Raw genomic sequence first — 8,441 nt, 5'->3', positions numbered from 1 at the left:
CTTCCCTCTTAGAACTGCTTTTGCTGCATTCCAGAGGTTTTGGACCATTGTGTTTTATTTTCATTTGTTTCCATGTACTTTTTAATTTTTCTTTTATTTCCTTGTACACCCATTCATTGTTTAGTAGCATGTTGTTTAACCTCCATGTATTTGTGCTATTTTCAGGTTTTTTCTTGTGGTTGTCATCTAGCCTCATAGATCTGTGGTAAGAAAATATGCATGGTATGATTTCAGTCTTCTTGAATTTGTTGAGGTTTGTTTTGTGGGCTAGTGTGTGATGTATTGTAGAGAATATTCTATATGTACTTGTAAAGAATGTGTATTCTGCCATTTGAGGAATGTTCTGAATATACCTGTTAAGTCCATCTGGTCCAGTGTGTCATTCAAAGCCATTGTTTCCTTGTTGATTTTCGGTTTAGGTGATCTGTCCATTGATGTAAGTGGGGTATTAAAGTCCCCTACTATTATTGTATTATTATCAATTAGTTCCTTTATGTTTGTTATTAAGTTTTTTATGTGTTTGGGTGCTCCTATGTTGGGTGCATAAATATTTACAACTACAATCTTCTTATTGGATTGTCCCTTTCGTTATTATATAGTGTCCTTCTTTGTATCTTATTACAGTTTTTCTTTTAAAGTCTATTTTGTTCGAAATAAGTATCGCTACTCCAGCTTTCTTTTGACATCCATGTGTATGACAGATGTTTCTCCATCCCCTTACTATCAATCTGCAGGTGTCTTCAGGATTAAAATGAGTCTCTTATAGGCAGCATATAGATGGGTCTTTTCTTTTTATCCATTCTGTTACCCTATGTCTTTAATCAGAGTGCTTAGAACATTTACATTCAAAGTAATTACTGACAGATATGTATCTACTGCCATTTTATTACTTTTTTTGTAGTTGTTTCTGAAGATTTTCTCTGATCCTTTCTTGGCTTTCTTTCATGGTTAGCTAATTTCTTTAGTGATATATTTGGATTTCTTTCTCTTTATTCTTTGCATATCTATTAGTTGCTTTTTATATATGGTTACCATTAAATTTGTATATAACTTCTTCTCCATATAGCAGTCTATATTAAGTTGATGGTTCTTTAAGTTTGAACCCATTTTTCTTTCCTCCCCACATTTTAGGTGCAAGTTATTATATTTTATATCCCTTTTTTGAGAGTTCCTTGATTGTTTTTTTACAGAAATATTCATTTTTACTGCTTTTGTGTATCCTTGCTGCTATTACTTTTGGTCTCTCCTTTCCATTCAAAGAGTCCCTTTTAATATTTCTTTCAGAGCTGGTTTAGTGGTCATGAACTCCTTTAGTTTTTGTTTGTCTGAGAAACTCTTTGTTTCTCCTTCTATACTGAATTATAGCCTTGCTGGATAGAATATTCTTGGTTACAGATTTTTCCCATTTAATACTTTGAATATATCATGCCACATCCTTCTGGCTTGCAAAGTTTCTGTTGCAAAATTTCCTGCTTAGCGTTGTGGTGATTTCCCTTGTAAATTAATGACTTCTTTTGTCTTGCTGCTTTTAGATTTTTTCTGTATCACTATATTTTGTAAATTTAATCACAAGTTTCGATGTGGGTCTGCTTTTGTTGATTTTGTTGGGGGTTCTCTATACCTCCTGGATCTTTCCTTAGATTAGGGAAGTTTTCAGCCATTATTTTTCAAACCAATTTTCTATTCCCTTTTATCTCTCTTCTTCTGGAACTCTTATAATACAAATGTTAATACGTTTGATGGAGTCTCTGAGTTCCCCAAGTCTATTCTTGTTTTGCATAATTCTTTTCTGTGTTTTGTTCAGTTTAATCGCTTTCCATTATGCCATCTTCTAGGTCACTAATTCATTCCCATACTTCTTCCATCCTGCTGTTCATTCCGGCAATCATATTTCTGATTTTGTTTATTGAGCCCTTTATCTCTGCCATCTTATTCCTTATCTCTGTGTTAAGGGTCTCACTCATGTCTTCCACTCTTTTCTCAAGTCCAGTGGTGACTCTCCTTATAATCATTGCTTTAAATTCTCTATCATGCATGTTACTTATAATTGTTCCATTTACATCTCTGATGGTGGCCTTGTCCTGTTCTTTCATTTGGGACCAATTCCTCTGTCTCCTCATTTTGTCTGCCTCACTGTCTGTTTCTATGTGTTAAGAAAGTCAGCTGTGTCTTCTGCTTTTGAAGCTGGTGACTATGAAGTGGTCCTGGAGTGCCCAGCAGTGCAGTACCCCCCCCTTCACCAGCACCTGGCGCTCCAGGAGAGCTTCCTGTGTGTGGTTTTACACCCTGCTATTGTGTCTGAGTCCCTTTTCCTTTCAGTACAGTTTTCTTTTCTTTTTTTTTAAAGATTTATTTATTTATTTATTTGACAGAGACAGCCAGTGAGAGAGGGAACACAAGCAGGGGGAGTGGGAGAGGAAGGAGCAGGCTCATAGCAGAGAAGCCTGATGTGGGGCTCGATCCCAGAACGCTGGGATCACGCCCTGAGCCAAAGGCAGACGCTTAACGACTGCACCACCCAGGTGCCCCTCAGTACAGTTTTCTGCACTGACTCTCTGCCCATTGTGGGCTGCATTTACTCTCTGTGTTGTTAGTGGGACCCAGGCAGGTGAGCTCTGAGGGTGTGTGCCTGCCAGTAGCGTCACTGTTAGGAAATTTGCACTGGCCCACTTGTCCAATGCTGGATCCCCGAAGCGCTTTGGTGGCTGGGGGCTGTCTGCATTTCCAGCCCGGGCCCAAGGCTGGGTGCAGCCCACGAGGCTGGCTGGGCGTTGCTGGCCCCAGGGCATGTTAGTGGCTGGGGGTGCACAGCTGGGCAGTGTGGAGGATGTGCGAGGTGCACTGTGACAGCTGTGCACCCCATGGCTGCATGGGGCACCTGTGCAGCTTTAACAAAATTGGCTGAGCCCAGGGCCAAGGCCAGCAGGATTGAAATGGGTGGGTCCTCAGGAGAATTCGTGGGTGTGGCACGCTGCTAAAGGGTTAGGTAGCAAGTGTCTGTGCAGTCCCACCTCCCGCAGGTGGCTCTGTGTTTATGCTGGGGTGGGAGAGAAAAATGGTGCCTGCCAGCTGCCTCGTTTTCAAAGAGGTTCCCCAACACATTCAAACTCAGTATGAGCAGATCTGTTTCCTGTTTGCGTGAACTGCCATGTGTCTGTTGCAGGCCGCTGTGTCTCTAAGGGTGGCGACCCAGCTATGCCTGGCCTTCCAGGCTGGCCCACTGCCGAGTCAGCTGACTCTTAAAGCCCAGGTTCCACGTCCCACTGGTTTTACAAACTCATGGCATCTGTCCCTCTGGTTTTTAAAGTTAGACTTCATAGGTATTAGTATTTCCCGTGTGAGCTCCTTGGTGTGAGGGCCCTTTTCTTTGCCCTCTCCACACCTGCAACTCTCTCCATCCTGCAGACAGCCTTCTTCCGCCTTTCTGACCTTCCCAAACTTTCAGTTGTAGCTTCTTCTCTATATTTAGTTGTGGAGTTTGTTCTGCCACTCTTGGGATCACTCTCTGGTTTATTGGCTTGGATATGGACGGTATCTAGTTGAAAATGTGGGCTGTTGAGCTCAGGGTCCTCCTACTCTACCATCTTCCCAAGATCCCGCTGTTATCCTTTTTTTTTTTTTTTTAAATGATCAGACTATTACATTTAGTGATCCACAGCATGGGTACAAAAAAAAAAATCTGCATTAAAACCCTTTGTTGGAATGCTTTACGCTTTCCACAGAACAGAAACTAAAATAACCTGTTATACAATTAGTCACAAATACAGTCCTCGAGTTTTTTGCCCCTACACATGATTATTGTCTAAAACATGTCTTCTTTGTTGCAGCTAGGTCCTGCCACCCCTGTGTTTGGCTGAGTTCACAAATCTGTTGTAACCTGGAGCTTCCCTGTCACTTCTCTGGCTCTCCTCCTGCTAAGCTTTGTTTTCTGGCAATAATTAAAAACTCTGCCTCTGCCGTAGCTACTGCTGCTGCTGGAACCACCGTAGCCACCTCGGTTTCATGGTTTGGCAAAGTATTGCCTCCACGACCATAGGGACCAGAGCTTCTGCCTCCAAAATTTCCTCCTTTCATGTGTTCAAAATTTGAGGATTGATTGTTGTCATTGACAAAATCATTATAGCTTCCGCCACCTCCAAAGTTGCTCCCATCATTACCAAATCCATTATAGCCATCCCCAGTGCCACCACATTCACTACCACATCGACTGCCCCCAAAGCCACCTCGCCCACTGAACTTCCCTCCATGACCAAAGTTGTCATTCCCACCAAAACTACCTTCACGACCACCACCAATGTTTCCAGAACCACTTCGACCTCTTTGGCTGGATGAAGCACTAGCCATCTCTTGCTTAGATAGGACTTTCCTTACTTCACAGTTGTGCCCATTCATAGTATGGGATTTTTTTTAAATGTATTTCCTCTTCCTTATGATTTCTTTTTTTTTATTTCAATGTCTTTTTATTATATTATGTTAGTCACCATACAGTACATCCCAGGTTTCTGATGTAAAGTGTGATGATTCATTAGTGTGTATAACACCCAGTGCACCATGCAATACGTGCCCTCCTTACTACCCATCACCGGTCTATCCCATTCCCCCACCCCCTCCCCTCTGAAGCCCGCAGTTTGTTTCTCATAGTCTATAGTCTCTCGTGCTTCATTCCCCCTTCTGATTACCCCCCCTTTCTTTATACGGCACCGGAGGAGATAATGCTAAGTGAAATAAGTCAAGCAGAGAAAGACAATTATCATATGATATCTCTTATCTATGGAACATAAGAACTAGGAAGATCGGTAGGGGAAGAAAGGGATAAAGGGACACAGTATGGGATTTTGAATGACGATCTTGTCTGCAGAGTCATGATCACCAAATGTTACACAAGCAAAGCCTCTCTTTCTGCCACTGCCTCGGTCAGTCATGATCTCAGTCACTTCAATTTTCCATACTGTTCAAAATAATCTCTTAGATGATGTTCTTCAGTGTCTTCTTTAATGCCACCAACAAAAATCTTTTTCACAGTCGAGTGGGCACCAGGTCTTAGAAAATCTTCTCTTGAGACAGCCCTCTTTGGTTCCACAACTCTTCCATCCACCTTTTGTGGCGGCAACCACCTCCTCCTCAGGGGCATATGTGACAAACCCAAAGCCTCTGGACACTTGGTGTTTGGATCTCTCATTACCACACAGTCCGTTAGCGTTCCCCATGGCTCAAAATGGCTCCTCAGACTCTCATCGGTTCTTTCAAAGCTCAAACCTCCAATGAAGAGCTTCTGCAGCTCTTCAGGCTCTTTGGGAGACTCTGACTTAGACATGACAGCGGTGGGACAGGAGAGTAACGACGCTTACTACGCGGCATCCACGCGCCCCTCTGTTATGCTTTTTGATGCCTCTTTATGTCTTGGAGATCTGGCAAATATTTATTTGGTAAATTATCAGTCTGTACCCTTATGGCTTCCAGGGTTTGCACCTTAATTGGAAAGACTTTCCCCAGTCCAGTATTTTATAATTGTTTGTACATGTACATGAATAATAGAAATATAAAAGCTACTCATGTTTTTCTAGTATTTTGTATGGTTTTTACTTTTAATATTTTGCCGTATCTTAAATTTATTTTGAAGCGTTGCGTGAGGGGTACAGCAACATTTTTTCTCAAAAGATTAGCTGTTCTAATACCATTTACTGAAAAATTAATCCTTTTTGCACAAACTGAATTTCTGATATCATAAGTTTCATGGGTTTTTCTAAAGAGTAGCACATACCTGGCATAAAGTAAATATTCAATATATATTTGGTAAGTAAATAAAAGAATTGTGAAAGTACCCCCACAAATCCTGTTGTTAGCTTAATTAAGGTTACATTGCATATATGGTTGAATACAGAAAGAACTTATATAGTACACAAAATAGAATTTTCTAACTGAAAATCATAGTGTGTATTTTAATTTATATTTTATGCTGTATTGTTTTAATGTTTAATTCTTTTTATCAAGATTATTTCCACTTTTTAAAAGTTGATGTCTCTCATTTTGCCTTTCTGTCTTGTTATTTTCCTTCAAGATATTTATACTTTTTGCTTTCTTCCTGTCCTCTGTCCTATGTTAAATATGCTGTGATGCATAAGATCTTGCAATATAATCCATCCATGAGGATTATCTCAGTTTGAGAGGCTTGCATTGCCTTGCAGTACTGGTTGTATAATGAAGGTAATAAGCAGACCCACTCTCTGTCAAATGTAAGCTAACTTTGTGAAGGATTTGCAAAAGAAACGTGAATTTCTTAGAAAAGTTCTGATTCGTGGGATCTACTTTGTCTTTTTCTTCAAAATTCCGTACCTCCACAAGCAGTTGGTTGTGGGATCCTTGCTATTTTTTTTTTTTTTTTTAAATACTGTGCTTGCTGGTGGGTTTAGGAGAGCTGGGGAAATACAGCAGAGTTATATGAAAGTTTATCTCTTCAAACACATTTGGAGTGTAGGTCTTTCTCCTCCCTGTTTAAATTTATTCCTGGGTATTTTATTCATTTTGCTTCAATCGTGAATGAGATTGTTTTCTTAATTTCTCTTTCTGCTGATTTGTTATGAGTGTATAGAAATGCAACTGATTTCTGTATATTAATTTTGTATACTGCAACTTAACTGAATTCATTTATTAGTTCTAACAGGTTGTTTTTGGTTGAGTTCTTAGGGTGTTGTTTTGATTGGAGCATTTAGTCCATTTAAATTTAAGTTATTGATAAGTATCTACTTATTAACATCTTGCTAACTGTTTTCTGGTTGTTTTTGTAGATCTTCTCTGTTCCTTTATTCTTCTCTTGCTTTCGTCGCTTGTGGTTTGATGGCTTTATTTAGTGTTATGCTTATATTCCTTTCTCTTATTTTTTTGTGTATCTATTATAGGTTTTGGGTTTGTGGTTTCCATGGGGTTCGTGTATGGCTCTCTGTGTGTATGGCAGTCTATAGTAAGTTGATGGTCTCTTAAGTTCAAACACATTCTAAAAGCACTACATTTTTACTACCCCCTCCGATGTATGTATATAATGTCATATTTTACATCATTTTATTTTGTGTCTCTCTGGATGAAGTTTTATATATATATAATTGACTTTATTACTCTTGTGTTTTAACCCCCATACTGGATTTATAAGTGATTAATCTGTTACCTTTACTATATGTTTGCCTTTACCAGTGAAATTTTTTTCCTTTCATTATGTTCTTACTTCTAGTTATGACCTTTACTTTCCACTTAAATGATTCCCTTCAACATTTCTTATAAGGCTGGGTTAGTGGTAATGAACTCCTTTAACTTTTGTTTATCTGGGGAACTTTTTCTCCTTCAGTTCTGAGTGATGGCCTTCTCAGGTAGAGTACTCTTAGTTGTAGGTTTTTTCCTTTCAGCACTTTGAATATATCAGGTCACTATCTTCTGGCTTGCAATGTTTCTGCTAAAAAATCAGCTAATAGCATTATAGGATTTCCCTGGATTTCCCTTGTATGTGTTTGCTTTTCCTTTGCTGCTTTTAAGATTCTCTCTTTATCTTATTTTTGCTATTTTAATTATTATGTGCCTTGGTGTGGACATCCTTGGGTTCATCTTGTTTGGGGCTCCCTGTAGTTCCTGGACTTGGATGTCTGTGAATTCTTAGTAATTTTGAAAAGAGGTTCCGCATCTTCATTGTGCACTGGGCCCAGAAAATTACATAGCTCTCATCAGGGTATGGCAATATCTCACTACTCTCTAGAGGAGGTGTTTATATATTGTTAATGAAAATAGTAAGAATGATAATCTTATCTATCAGTTTTCTACTGAGAAATTCTAAATATCCAAGATAACTGCATTTTTCCTTCTCCACTACATTTTCTGATTCCCTAAAGAGATATGAACATGCTTGATTCTAGATAAGGAAATAGAACATAACTGATATGCCAAAGATATGGGCTAAATTAATGCTGGGGTCAGGAGTAGAACCAAGACGTTTTAACTCCTGCCTTCAGGCATCATTAATCCCTGAATTGTCTGGATGCTGTGGATTGTAGAGCATAACCAACCAACAGCAGTAACACAGAACACTTGTTTGGATTGTTTTTTTCTCTCGGAAAATATACGGGCCCTGCTGAAATATATGTTGAGAGCTCTAGGTAGGGAGGAGGGAATAAACTGAGGCCGTGACCTGTAAGGGCTGATGGAAATCTCTTTGGGGCAACCAAAGACAGTCCTAATGGAGGGTTTATGCAGCCATTAGGAATCCAAGTCTAATGTGGTTCAGGTCTGTGGGAATCATATGAGATAACTTCATGGGGCACTTTTAATATGAGCATCTAATGATTATCTTTAGTATTTCCTATTTTATGGTCTAAAGTATTGACTTAAAAAATCTGTTAAACACATATTTTGATTCTGCATGTATGTGCAAAAGGGACCACCAGAAGCAATTCTTTTGTTAT

General features: G+C 39.4%; 1 pseudogene; it reads right to left on the bottom strand.

The window, feature by feature from the left end:
• Window positions 1–3,859: 3,859 nt before the first annotated feature.
• LOC113265740 (heterogeneous nuclear ribonucleoprotein A1-like) lies at window positions 3,860–5,314 on the bottom strand (annotated as a pseudogene).
• Between the last annotated feature and the right edge of the window lie 3,127 nt (window positions 5,315–8,441).

This window comes from Ursus arctos, chromosome X (assembly GCF_023065955.2).
Source record: "Ursus arctos isolate Adak ecotype North America chromosome X, UrsArc2.0, whole genome shotgun sequence".
NCBI lineage: Eukaryota > Metazoa > Chordata > Mammalia > Carnivora > Ursidae > Ursus > Ursus arctos.
The sequence above is the reverse complement of the archived record's forward strand: the minus strand, read 5'-3'. Positions and strand labels throughout refer to the sequence as shown.